This window comes from Myotis yumanensis, unplaced genomic scaffold, assembly GCF_028538775.1.
Source record: "Myotis yumanensis isolate MYYU_CA2020_CCGP unplaced genomic scaffold, mMyoYum1.0.hap1 SCAF_3, whole genome shotgun sequence".
Lineage (NCBI taxonomy): Eukaryota > Metazoa > Chordata > Mammalia > Chiroptera > Vespertilionidae > Myotis > Myotis yumanensis.
In genome coordinates this window covers 3,921,274-3,935,768 of record NW_027223754.1, presented here as the reverse complement: position 1 = coordinate 3,935,768, position 14,495 = coordinate 3,921,274, and the positions used below count along the sequence as shown (strand labels likewise).

The following is a 14,495-nucleotide window of genomic DNA, read 5'->3' as shown; positions in this document are numbered from 1 at the left end:
CAATGGAAGGACTAAGGGAAGGGACTGTCTTCTTTCAGGCAGAGGTGAGATCATCGTGAATACTTAGAGGAAATGATTGGCAGGAGCCAGTGAAAGGAAACGTGTGTATAAATGATTCAGCTCCTTCCATTCTGCATGTAAACGCTTTAGCTTGTCAATAAAATGACCTGTAAAATGACATTCAGTGTACCAGCATCTGTAATAACAAATAAGTGAAGAAAAACTAATTATGAGAAATAGACTAGATACGCCACCCTAATCATAAATAGAATACTATTCAGTTAAAGAAATTCATTAAATCTACTTTTATCAACAAACGACTGAATGAGAAAAGCAAGATTCAGTTGACTATATTGTAACATTTAGTAAATATATAGCACAAGCTATGTATAAATTTATATGTATATGTACACATACTAACACCTACATTCCCTTAAATATTGTCAAACTCTCCACTTTAGTAACAACACTTGAGTAAATTGTGTATACTTACTAATTACTCCTTCCCACCTCTTCTTCACCCATCCTAAAATCCTTATTACACTCCTGCTGAAACCACTCTGCCATGTAAATGACCTTCATCCTGCCCTTCACAAGGCCCTCGTCACAGTCCATGATCTCACTGACTTTCACCAGCATTTAACACAGCGGATCCCAGCCGCCTCCCCAAGTTATCACGTTACCTGTTTTCCACGAGACCATAGTTTATATTTCTTTTTAGTTGACCTCTTCTTGGACTCAGAATTTTGGATTACTCTGATGAGCCTTCTTCCAGGTGACTTTATCCTTTCCTATCAGTCTGCATACAATCTTAGCCCATGACCCTAAATCTAACTCCAGGACAAAATTCTCCCCCTGAAATCTGGACTGCTGTTAAGTCATTTTCATCCCATGGGCTTCTACTCTGTGACAAGGTACTATGGCTGCACGACCCCCTCCTGGCAATCAGGGTGAGTTAACGTGGCCAGTCCCTGCACGGAGGGAGGGGAGAGAAAGCAGAAGTAACCGGGGGACCTACAGACTGTGATGCAGGGCTGACATCGGGAGACCCCAGAGGGAGGAAGCAGTTGGGTCCAGTACTGTCAGGCCGGCGGGTACATGGAAGCGACAGTCGGGGCTGCCTGGAGGAGTTGCCTGTGAAGGAAAGAGTCAGGGAGCTGGCCCACACGGGTCTCCCTGCTGTTCCCCGTCATTGTCTGAGAGAAGCATGGGGACAGCATGTCCTTGGCGAGAATATAGTGGGCGGGACAGGTCCAGCATTGCAGCAGCTGGAGTCTGCCCAGTAACCACCCCTCCCAGCAGGCGCAGCTGAAGGAGCTCTGAGCAGTGTACTCCACTGGCGGAGCCTCACACCATCAGCTCTTTCATGATCCTGCATAAATGGAGGCATTTACAGCTCTCGCTCTCTAAACACGCTGTTGGTTCTACTCCAATCATTTTGAAAGGTAGTATTTTTATTATTCTTCATTTGTATTTTCTAATATCTATTAAGACATCCTCCTTAATTATTTAAAAGTATTTATGTTCATACTGAAAAATATTTTATCTTTCTCTGTCTGAGTTATATCACTCAGCATAATACTCTCAAGTCCCATCCATGTTGGCAAAATAGCAAAATATCCTTATTATGGCTGACTAGTGTTGCATTTTATGTATTCTCATATATACATGTCCATATTCTGTGTACATGTACATACACACTTACATATTTAACCATTTATCTATTGATGGGCAATTAGTTTGTTTTCATAGCTTGGCAATGATAAATAACAATATTGTAATGAAATAGGGGTGCATAAATCTTTTCAAATTAGTATTTTGTAATTTTTGATAAATACCCAGAAGTAAATAGCTGGGTCAGATGGTTTTATTATTAACTAGAGGCCCAGAGCACGAAATTTGTGCACTCAGGAGGAGGGGAAGGGAGGTGGTCCCTCAGCCCATCCCACACCCTCTCACAGTCTGGGAGCCCTCAGGGGATGTCCCACTGATGGCTTTCAGTCGGACATCCTTAGCACTGCCGAGGAGGTAGGACAGGCTCCTGCCACCACTGCTGCACTCGCCAGCCTTGAGCCCTGCTTCTGGCTGAATGGCGCTCCCCCTGCATTGAGCGTCTGCCCCCTGGTGGTCAGTGTGCATCATAGCAACCGGTTGTTCTGCTGTTTGGTCAATTTGCATATTAGCCTTTTATTATATAGGATTTTTTGAGATATCTCCATACTGCTTTCCACAGGGGCTGCTTAAGTTGTTGTTTTTTTTGTTTATGTTGTTGGATTATTTAAGATCTTTATATATTTTACATATTAACCATTGATCAGATTAATCCATTGCAAATATATATTTTCCATTCAGTAGGCTGCTTTCTCTTTCTTGATGGTTTCCTTTGCTGTGCAGAGCATTTTGTTTGTAATCCCATTTGTTTGCTTTTGCTTTTGCTCCCCTGGTATCAGGTCTTGCATTCAAGTCTTAAATCCATTTTGAGTTAATTTGTGTGTGTGGTGTAAGACAGGGCTGTGGTTTCCTTCTTCTCCTGTGGCTGTCCAGTTTTCCCAGCACCATTCACTGAAAAGACTACAGTACTTTCTGCATTGGATATGCTTGGCTCCTAGTCATAAGTTAATTTTCCATACATATGTGAGTTTATTTCTGGGCTCTCTGTTCCATTCCATTGCCTCTCTGTTTTTATGCTAGTACCATACTGTTTTGATTACTGTAGTTTGTAGTATAGTTTGGAATCAGGGAATGTAATACCACCAGCTTTGTTCTTTATTTCTCAAGATTGCTTTGGCTTTTTGGGGTCATTCTTGGTTCCATAAAAATGTTAGAATTATTTGTTCAAGATCTGTGAAAAAATGCTGTTGGAATTTTGATAGAGATTGCATTGAATCTGTAGATCACTTTGGGTAGTATGGACATCTTAACAATATTAATTCTCCTAAACCATGAATTACCTTTCCATTTATTTGTGTCTTCTTCAATTTCAACAATGTCCTATTGTTTTCAATGTATAGATTTCCACTTCCTTGCTTAAATATATATTTTAGATTTTTGTTATACAATTGCCAATGAGATAGTTTTCTAAACCTCTCTTCCTGGTAGCTTGTTATTCATGCTTAGAAATGCCACAGTTTTCTATATATTGATTTCATTTATTCTAACAGAGTGATTGATTATTTTTTCCCCTGTCACTTGGCTGAAGTTCTGTGTTCATCCATTCTTCTCCCAAGATCAGTGAGCATTTTATAACTATTACTTCTAATTTTGTATCAGGTGGATTGCTTATTTCTCTCTCATTAGGATTTGTTTTTGTCCTTCCCTCTATGACCGTGTTTTGCTTGACTTTGTCTGTTTCTATGTATTAGGTGAAACAGCTGTCCCTCCTGGCCTAGAGGGAGTGGCCATTGGAAGACTGGGGCTGTGTTTTAGTCTGTTATCTGTGGTGCCCTGGGGGTGGTAGCCTGCCAAAAACTGTTTCTCTGCCTGTTCTAGTCCAGCCCAGACTCCACTACCCTCCCTCCACCCAGGCCCCCAGCACCAGGAATTCAAGAGCAGCACCTCTGAACTATGGAGTGTGTGTACCTCTGTTGCTGGTGGGGAGGGGTCACGGTGGAGGCTGGTTGGGACTGATGGGTGGGGATTGTGGTGGCAGGTTGCTGGGCCTTAGGGGAATACTGGGGCAGGATGAGCTGTGTTTGCAAGGTAGGTGGAGAATAGCCATGGCAGTACTCACCCAGCACCAAGCTAACAAGATAGAAGAGGGAAGAAATGGTGTTCACCAGCACCTTCATCCCCAGAGACGGTTACCACAGACTCCTTCCCCCGGCACTCACCCTGAGATGATTCCATGAACAACCTTCACCTCTGGCCCAGGTGCGTCCCAAAGGTGCCTCTCCGCTGGGGCTGGAAGGAGTGAGCCTGGGTGTGAGCCCTTTCAGAGCCGAGTCTGGGTGTCCTGCAATCCTTTGTTCTCAGACCTGCTAGTAAGCGCTGCTGGTTTTTGGGGTCAGACCTGGTGGGGGCTGAGCCTCCTGGTTGGGTCCCCAGGTCCTCGGGGAGGAGGTGCATGTTTGAGGTGTCCTTCCTGCTGCAGAGGCTGCACCAAGCTGTGTGTGCCCCTCCTACCCATCTCCATGTGGCGTTTCTTTTTCAGCCTTAGTTGTGGAACCCCTGTACCCCTGTTCTGCTGGTCTTCGGATCTTCTTCAGAATTGTTCTCTCTGGAACTGTACTTTGGACATGTCTCTGGGAAGAGATTAGCTCAGGATTTTCTTATGCTGCCATCTTTTTTTAAAATATATTTTTTTATTGTTAATAGTATTACAGGTGCCTTGCATTTCTCCCTCGCCTTTCCCTCCTCCTCCCAGGCCCTATCCACCGCCTTCCCCACCCAGGTCTTCACTACCCTATTGCCCATGTTCATGGGCTATGTGCATATAAATATACTAGTATAAATTCTTTGGTTTATGCTACTGCCTTGAACTTGCCCTTCAATCAGTATTTTTGAATTGTTGGATTTACTTCTTTATGTAAAATATTATATTACGGTGTTAATTTTATCCTTCAAATATGTATGTATACCTAATATTTTTTCTTTGCTATCCCTCAGTTGTTGAGGGACTTGGCTCTCATTCTTCCTTATGAAGATGAATTTATCAGGTCTCCTGCTATCCTCAAATTAATAAAACTAGAATCACCTTATTACATATGTAAAAGCTCTGGTGTTATATCTGTACTTTGAATTAGATATTTTAATAATATATAGAGATGCTATTTCCTAGTAATACTTTTTATTTAAATATATTTTGTGTGTCAGATATTAATAAACTTACACAGATTGTTTTTTATCGGCTTTTGCAGTTAGCTCCTGTTACATTTATAATATGAAAAGTATTTCCTCTCTTGGAGGATGTTTTTCCACCGTCTCTGTCTTCAGTTTCTGCTGCTTGGAAATTGGTTGTCTTTATTCATGTACTTTTCTTCCTATTGCTTTTACAGTTGTCTTTCTGTCTTAATTATAGAACATTCCATGATAATACAGCTAGGTGTGCAATTCTTTTCATCCTGTTTGGAACCTATGGAGCTCTTTGACTCTTACCCATTCTGGAAAATACTTTCTGACTTTATCTTCAAATATTGCTCTCTTATGTTATGTCTAGTGCCACCTTCCAGGACTCTGGTACCCTTTGCTTTTATTTTAATCTTACTTAAAATCTTGCATTTAAGATAACTTTGTCTCTGTTAGTCGCATTCTTGGTAATGTCTTCAATTCAATTTTTGTGTTTATTTGGTCTCTCTTCAATAGTGCCTAATCCAATGTTTCAACCATTTTTTGTATTTCTAACAACACACTCATGTGCAAAATGGGTGCCTATATCCCTGCATGCAAGCACTCCACACCCCCACCACAAGTGCACCCCTCACAAATACCACACCTACACAACACACAAAAATGTCTAAACATTTCTAGAATTTTGTTTTGATTTTTAAATGCCTTGCTTGAGTCTTGATAGCCTATTTTTCTGTCATAATTTTGGTATCTTTCATATTGTAAATAAGACTTGCTTTACATTATATATTTTGTGGTTTCAATATTTTGTCTTTGCCAATCTAATGATAAGACTTGTTAATTCTACTGACAGTCACTTAGGACAGTCCCTTCTATTTTCTAATCACGGATTTACTACTTGCTCCCTTTTGTATTTATCAACTGATGTTCATTTTAACATTTTCTTTGGAAACTACTTGAGACCTGAATTGAGGGTGTTTTTCCTTCAAAATGAGTTTTATTTTGTTTCTTATTAACACCTGGCAGAATTCACAACACAAGAAACTTTCCAAACGCTTTTCCTGGGTATTATGAACCAAACAGTATTTTAAATTCAGATTCAAAACTCAGATGAGAGATGGTTAAAATTTGCCAGGCGAGCATTTGTTTATTTAATCCTTCATCATAGCCAGGCTAAGCCATAATATTCCTTACATCCCCAGCTCTGCAGTCATTATTTTTTATTATCTTGATTATGTTTATTTTCCTCTAGCTGAGCAACAACATAGTTGGAAGATGGAGTGTGGGCCTTGAATCTACATTGCCGAAGTTGAAACCTAGTCGGCCATATACTAATTCTGTTACTTCAAACGATTTATCCAATTCTCTCTCAATTTCTTCAAAATGTAAAATCAGGATTATAATGTTTATTATATGGATAAACTAATAGTGGCTGGCATACTATATGTGGTCAAACATGTATACAGGGTGTCCTCCAAAATATATATGCACTTCAACAGCTGATAGCTCAGTTTTGAAAATGGAAGGTATTTTAATAAACACTGCCTTTATAATTATTCAAAGTGTGGGTATACATTTTTTAGGACACCCTATATATGTGGTAGTTGTAATTGTGTATGGATGATGTATTATTTGGGGAGCTAAGCTTTTTATGACCTTGATTCCTGGGAGCCCTATAAATGTTCCCCTCTAGTCTCTGTTCAGACATGAAATTCAAACTCCTAGTCATTGGGTATCAGCAGAACCAACAGTTTGCCTCATTCAGAGAATCCTCTCTAGATTCGCTCTATTCTCTCAATTTTATCTCATATGATGTCCTTTATTTGCCTGACAAGTTAAGCCATGGAATTCAAAAGAATTACTCTCCACATTTTTATATCACGAAGACTTCTTCTAGCAAGTTTTGAATTGTATATAAGTTTTCACCTAGTGGGGAATGGAAGCCTGTCGCCCTTTCTGAGCATGTTATGCTGGTCCACATTGGCTTTCTTTTGTTTTCTAAGTGACTCTGTTGGAGCGACTGTAGTTTTAAGGGCTGATCTCATGCTTACTCAGGTGGTTACAGCTAACTTGCCACCTTATTAGTAACATTCCATGATTCCCCGAATAATAGCGTCTGTTTACATGTGCTTGTGTGATACATTGAGTAATGTCTACTTTACCCACTAGACTATGAGATGCTTGAGGACAAGGACTGGAATCCCAATTGAAGTTCAGTATCCAGCACTATGCCGCTTATTTGGACAAGTATCTCCTAATTATAGAGTAGACGTTGGTTTTTATGTTTACAAGTGTGCTGGCCTGAGAGTTCATAGTCTGATTGATGCTGATTTCATCCAGCTCTGTTTAGATCCAGGTTGCTGGTTGGGGCATGTCCATTCTACTTCTATCTATTATTCTGACACAAGCCACTACCCAAGGCATGTTCTTCTTAGGGCAAAAATCAAGGAGACAGAGTAAACCATGTAACTACATTTCCATCTCAGCAGAATTCAATACAACTGCATAATACATTAACCAAAGCAAATCACGTGGCGGGCCAACATCCAGGAGGCAGAGAGAGTATACACTCTTCACAGTAGAAAGCACTTCAGAGCTACAGGGCAGAAGTGTGAACGTGTAGTTCTAATACAGAGGAGTGAAGAACTGAATCTACAGAAGCATCGCTTCAGTTAAATTACTCTGACCACCATAGTAAACTAGAATCCTCTGTAATTCTCCCGAGCTGCTGAAGTATGGTGTCTGTATGTCTATTTATAGAGAGAAAATGCCTTTCAAACTCAGTAAACATAATGACAATTTTTACCTCCCACATATTCTTCCCAGAATCACCCATATTTCTAATTGGAATCAGAAGTTTGATTAGGAAAAACCTACTGTCTATATTATTTTATTCTACTTTTTCTTCAACATGCAATCCATCGCATCCTGTTTACTAAAATACCTTAAAATCTATCCTGTATTGTTTCTTTTTTCTTCATCTTCCTAAATATCAGTTTGAAAAAAGTCGCCATGATTTCATGTCTGGACTGCATCTACATTCAGGAATTTAGGGTAACCTTGAATTGTTTTCTGGCTCCTGCTTTTCAGGGGTCAGATCTTAGTTTGATGCTCCTTTGAAAGTAAAATGCATTTTTCTCAACACCCTTTGAGTTTGTTTTTTGTCTTTGGGTTCCAACAGCCTTACAATGATTTTTTTAATTTATATTTATTCTGCTTCAGATGCTCAGATTTTTTTTAAAAAACTGGGGGGTTGTTTCCATCAGTTCTAGAAATGTTTTGGCCATTATCTCCTAACATACTAGTTCTTCTTCTCGCTCCCTTAGAGCCCCCCTTTGCATGGGTGATAGAATGTTCTACTGTGGTCCCTGTAGTTCTAATTTTTTCCTGCAGTTTTTCTTTTTAAACTTTGTGGTGCTGTAGTTTAGATATTTTCTAAGGACTTGCTTACCAGTTCACTACTCCTGTGATCAACATTTCTTACAACTCAATGAAAGTGTACATAAGTTCAGACGGTATGTTTTGCCAGTCTAGAATTTTTATGGTAGTCTCTATTCTAGGTTACTGTTCTCTGCGGGATGCATGGTGCTTATGACAAGGTGAATATATTTTGTTAAATCAGTGACAGTAAATGTAAATCAATGTTATATTTACATGCAGACTATAGTTATATATAGTTTAAATGTCAATAAACTTTAATAAAACCATATTCAGTCAAATTATATTCCAATGGGATATATGGATAAAACTTATGCCCTTGAATTTATAAGACGTATATTCATTTGCATAAAAATGGGGGAACAGTATATTAAAAGCATAAGATAAAGTGCAAAGGCATTTAGTGACACATTGAAACCTAGAGCGATTCCAAAAATAAGTGACTCACAGGAAGGGTAAGATTCCTGAAGGAGGCCAAACAGATTTCATAAAATTAGAATATCCAAAGAAAAGATCATTCCAGACATGGTGACATGGCCACTCTTAAAAAAATGAGCAAGTGAAATTTGAAAGATATAATGATCCTAAGGGAAAAATTAATGTATTTATGTATTTAATTTATTTAATCTCTAAATGCTAAACCTATTTGTAAAATCTTAGTATATTGCCTATTAATAGTGTTGAAATATCATTAAAACTATTTCATACTTCTCAATATTTAAAAATGTACATTAGTTTTTTTGATAGGTTTTATTTTTACATATGCTAACAAAGCCACTTTTACAAATCTGTGAGAAGTAGTGAGTGGGCCAGTTGAATACTCTAGTTTTGAATTGTCATGGAAAAGCTAAATTCAGTTACTTTTTAGTCACAGGCAAATGATTAAGTGCTTGAAGATCCAAGCTTACTTTTGAAAACTGTAGTAAATATTTGGGCATAATTCCTTCTTAATTCTAAAACTTCATTTAATTAGTTGTGATATGTTCAGATCCCAAACGTAAGGAAATGGTACTTTGTTTTAAACATGTAGACTGTCCCTCATCTCTTCTATTCATTTCTATTGCATATTATTAAAGATACCAAATGTTAAAACACATAAAAATGGCAAAAATGTTATCTAGGAGGCTACTTTCAACCAGGGAGACTGTTTAGAAAGAAAGAGCCATCTGTTTGTCAGCTATCTATGTATGTACATATTTCTTTACCCATCTGTGTTCCATAAAGTCTGAGCAAGAAATGGTTCTTGTAGTATCTAGATTATTGTAAATTTTATAAAATGATGTTTGCTTAAATGTATAAATCTTTATCTGCATTATTCAAACATGAAATATTTCTGAGAGCAGACTAAATAAATTAGCACTAAATTTCACCCTTTTGCTGCAAAATTACAACTACCTGAAAAAGTGAAGAGTGTTAAGTTGCACCTGCAAATTGTGCTTTTCACTTAAGTTCCTATTTGTTTTTACATAACTAGGCACACAGGGGGCAGACAGTCGACTGGTCGACCAGTCACTATGACATGCACTGACTACCATGGGGCAGACACTCTGACTGGTAGGTTAGCTTGCTGCTGGGGTCTGGCCAATCAGGACTGAGCAAGATGGGCTGGACATAACCTGGAGACCTCCCGCAGTCCCTATCCGGCTGGCCAACCTCCCGCATCCCCAATCGTGCAACACTGAGGTCCCTCAGCCTGGCCTGTGAACCTCTTACAATCTGGGACCCCTCGGGATGCCGGAGAGCTGGTTTCAACCCGATCCTGCAGTCCAGGCCGAGTGACCCCACTGGTGCACAAATTCGTGCACTGGGCCTCTACTATACTAGTACATATATACTCCAAAGACATGCTAAATCAGTGATATATTATGCCTCAAAAGACAGTTAAAAATACCTTGAATAGATTGTACTAAAGGCCCTAGGCATCTCAGTAATCCAATAAAAATAAATATGTGTGAAATTTTAAAGGAGGAAATATAACTGCCATTTTTAAAATTAGAACAACGTTTTAGTGCAGTTAAACTTTACAGCAAAGTTAGGGGAAGATAACAGAGATTTCCCATATACTTGCCCCCCCCCCCAACACATTCACAGCCTAGTCCCTTATTAACATAGCTCCACAGAATGCTACCTTTGTTACAGTTGATGAACCTGCGTGTATATATCACAGACACCAAAAGCTAGCTTACATTAGGCTCCTTCTTGGTGTGGTATGTTCTATGGGTTTCGACAAATGCATAATGGCATGAATTCATCATATGGTGCCGTGTATTTTCACTGTCCTTAAAATCCTCCATGCTCTACCTATTCATCCCTCCCTATCCACTCTCACCCCTGGCAACCACTGATTTTTTTTACTGTCTTCACAGTTTTACCTTTTCAAGAATGTCATACAGTTGGAACCAAACAGTATGTAATATTTTCAGTGTGACTTTTTGTAGTTAGTAATATGCATTTAAGGTTGTGTGTGTGTGTGTTGATTTCCATGAGTTCTTTCTCTCCTTTTTCCTTTTTTTCTTAGCCCCTCTACAATCCGCACCCTCCCCCCGCCACCCTGCTTAGAGCTGTCAGCATGCTCTTTATCCATGAGTCTGTCTCTGTTCTGCTTGTTAATTCAGTTTATTCATTAGATTCCACATATGAGTAAAATCATATGGTGCTTGTCTTTCTCTGACTGGCTTCGTTCTCTCATCCTCTCCAGGTCCCTGCATGCATTTAAGTTTCCTTCATGTTTTTTTGGTTTGTTTGTTTTTTTATTGCTTGGCAGCTCTTTTGTTTTCAGGGCTGCGTCACACTCCATTTTCTGGGTATGCATTGTCTTTCACCATTTAACTTTGTTACCTGTTCTTAGTTGGTTGAGTGTTTTAATCATGAAAATATATTGGTTTTTCTCAAATGCTTTTCTTGCATTTATTGAAATGATCATGTGGATTTTTTAGTCCTTTATTTTTATTAATATGGTATATTATATTAACCACTTAATGTTAAAGTAACCTTGCATTCTTGGTATAAATCCAACCTGCTATATAAGCTTTGACCTTACAGTAATTTGAGTATTTTCATGTCTGTGTTATAAAGCATATTGGTCTGTAGTTCTCTTCTGATGCCTTGATCTCTTTGGGGATCAGGGTATTACTAGCCTCGTGTAATAAGTTGAAAAGTGCTCCTAGTTCTTCTATTTTTGTAATATTTTATAGAGGTTTGGTACTATTTTTTTCTTTAAATGTTTGGTAGAATACGGTATATCAGTAAAAGCTTGGCTTTTCTTTATGGGAAATTTTAAAATTATTAACCTAATATATTTATTTGTTATAAGTATTTTGTTTTTTAATTTTTCTTGAATCAGATTTTATAGTTTGTATCCTCCAAGGAATTGGTTTAGTTTATCTAACTTATGTAACTTGTTGGCAAAACATGTTTACAGCATTCTCTTAAAATCCATTTTAATTACTTATGGTTGCTAGTGAAGTATACTCTTTCCACTAACTTCCATTATTTTTAAAATATTAAGACTATATAATAAATCCAAAGGCATATGTAACACATTATTATAAATAATAAAAGTGAGGAGCTGGATTGCTGAAATCAATGTACAGGAAGTGGCGTTTTTAAGCACAATGACAAATATTGAGAAAATAAAGTTGATAAGATTCATAATCAATATAAAGTGTCTAGGAAAATATTTAACAAAATATTTGCGAAAAGTTTTGGAGAGAATTATAAAATTGCAGTGAGCAATATTAAATATCACTACATAGAATGAAAACATATCACTTTTACTTTGTTGAAGATTCAATATAGAAAACATTTAAATGTATCCTCACTTTTGCTTGGCAGCTCTTTTGTTTTCAGTGCTGCATAATTTACATATTCAAACCAAGCACAATGGGTGTTTTGTGATTGTTTTTGTCTGTGTGGGTTTTATTTTGTAACTTCAGAGTCTATTTCTAAAACTGTAAATTTATACATGCCCAAGAATATCTGAAGAACCCTTCAAAGAGAATAATAAAATGATGTCTTTTTCCTTACTTGGTACTCAGATTTATCTCAAAACTGTATTAAATAGAATATTGAGGAACAAATAGAAAAATCAATCAATGGAACACAATAAACAGCTCAGTGTCACACTTATGGATACTTGATGTGTTATAGAGGTAGTACTGTAGAAAAGCAATAGTATTTCTAATTGATTTTAAATAAATTGCAGACACTGAAATACAATTGTGAGCTTGGATTAGGGAATACTGTTGATACAACACACAAATAGTATAAACCATAAAAGGAAAATCTGAGAAATCCTACATTTAAATTAAGAGCTTTTAGATTTTTTTTCCCATCAGCATTTATCTCCTCTATGCCCTCTTCTCCCCCTCCCCCGCCCCCCCCCCCACAATCACCATACTTTTATGACTGAGGCTATAAATTCTCTCTTTTTTTCTCAATCCCTCACACCGCCCCCAACACTCCACTCCCACCAGAGCTCTCTGCCTGCTCGCTCTCTCTGAGTCTGTGTTCTTCAAAAGATGCTACAAAATAAGACAGGCTATAAAATGAAAGATAATATCTTTAGCCCACAGACCCTCTGAGTGTGTAGTTTTAAAGAAATCCTGCTAAACAATAAAAAGAAACAGTTGGTCAATAAAATAATGGTGAAAGACTAGAATTTTACAGAATGCTACTACAAATGTCCAGTAAGCTTATGATTAGATATCCATCCACATTAGTAATCAGGAAAATGGAAATGGAAACCTCAAATTTTTACACTTAAGTGCTTATCAGAAATGAAGTCTGATATTCAGTATTAAATGCTGTGGTTGCCATTAGAAAGTGGTGACTTTTACCAAATTAGCAATGGTTATCAACTTGTGTGAGCCTAGAGAAGTGTTGGTTGTAAGTAGTCAGTCATAAAGCAGAACATAAAACCTACAGAACTCCTCAATAAAGAGACAGCATGTTTTATGGCCAATTTAGTGTCAGTATGAATCTCCCTTAGGAAAGTTACTTATTTAGTGGTACCTTTGTCAGTCATTTGAGGAGTTTTCTCAGACCATCGAACACTGCCCCAGTCCTCAGAAGTCCTCCTGGGCCAGCACCAGCCTGTGGACGCCGCTCCTCTCATACATCCCCTGAGCGCCCTCCTCCTCCCTCCCTGCTATAGACACTGCGTCAACCTGTGGTGTCCGTTTAACTTTGTTTCTTGTGCTCCGTGTGTCTCTGACCTAATTTCTGTGTGAAAGCTGGAACCAAATGTATTCAATTCTTCAATGAAAATGACACCTAGAATTCAACTTTCAAGCAATATTAGATCCCTAGCCATACTCCCACAGCAGTATGTGATGTTCTGTCATGGGTGCATTGTGCAAATGAGATATTTGTATTTGATAATTCTCAAAAAAAGTGATGAAATGAATTGTTACTCACCGAGTCTTCAGTGCCTATGAAGGGTCCCCTTTCTAGGTGCCAGGGATGTAATTATGAATACTTCTAAGTTCCCAGCTTCATGATACATTCATTATTTGATGAGATGACCATGTGATTGATCATTACACACATGAATGGAGATTATCGTCTAAAGACATCCAACCCTATCCTCCAGTTTGTGCTCCACAAACAGCTATTGCCAAGAAGTGTTTCAAGGCAAATCCATTGTAAAAATCAGTAAGTAGGGTATATGTGTATTTTTTTGGTTATACATATATCCTGATTTATTCCATAAAATACTTATATCCAATTTTATACAGTGTGCATAATAGCATTAAATATAAACACTAAAAATAGGGACATAGTATATAAAATCTATCAACTTTAGCTAGGATTGAGTATATATTTAGCTCCTATTTTTCTACGATCTAACACAAATAGGAAAATGTGATCAGTTACTTATTTTTTTAAAAAATATATTTTATTGATTTTTCACAGAGAGGAAGGGAGAGAGATAGAGAGTTAGAAACATCAATGAGAGAGAAACATCGATCAGCTGCCTCCTGCACATCTCCTACTGGGGATGTGCCCGCAACCCAGGTACATGCCCTTGACCGGAATCGAACCTGGGACCTTTCAGTCTGCAGGCCGACGCTCTATCCACTGAGCCAAACCGGTTTTGGCTCATCAGTTACTTATAACATCAATACTGAGTAAGAGTATTTTTGATAGGATAACATGGTAGAAAACGAGAAATGCTTTTCTGACATAATTTTTGAAGAAAGATGTCAAGAGCATTTTTATTAGATGTTTTACTTTCATTCTGACAGAGTTGTATCGCAACATATAATGTT

At 38.0% G+C, this 14,495-nt stretch overlaps 1 long non-coding RNA gene across 1 annotated transcript in view; it reads left to right on the top strand.

Annotated features, from left to right (window-relative positions):
* Window positions 1-1,351: 1,351 nt before the first annotated feature.
* LOC139004826 (uncharacterized) overlaps window positions 1,352-14,495 on the top strand; it is a 78,000-nt gene continuing 64,856 nt past the window's right edge. The window contains exon 1 of the long non-coding RNA XR_011470604.1: window positions 1,352-1,445. This is a non-coding gene — a long non-coding RNA (uncharacterized lncRNA). The remainder of the gene's footprint in view (window positions 1,446-14,495) is intronic.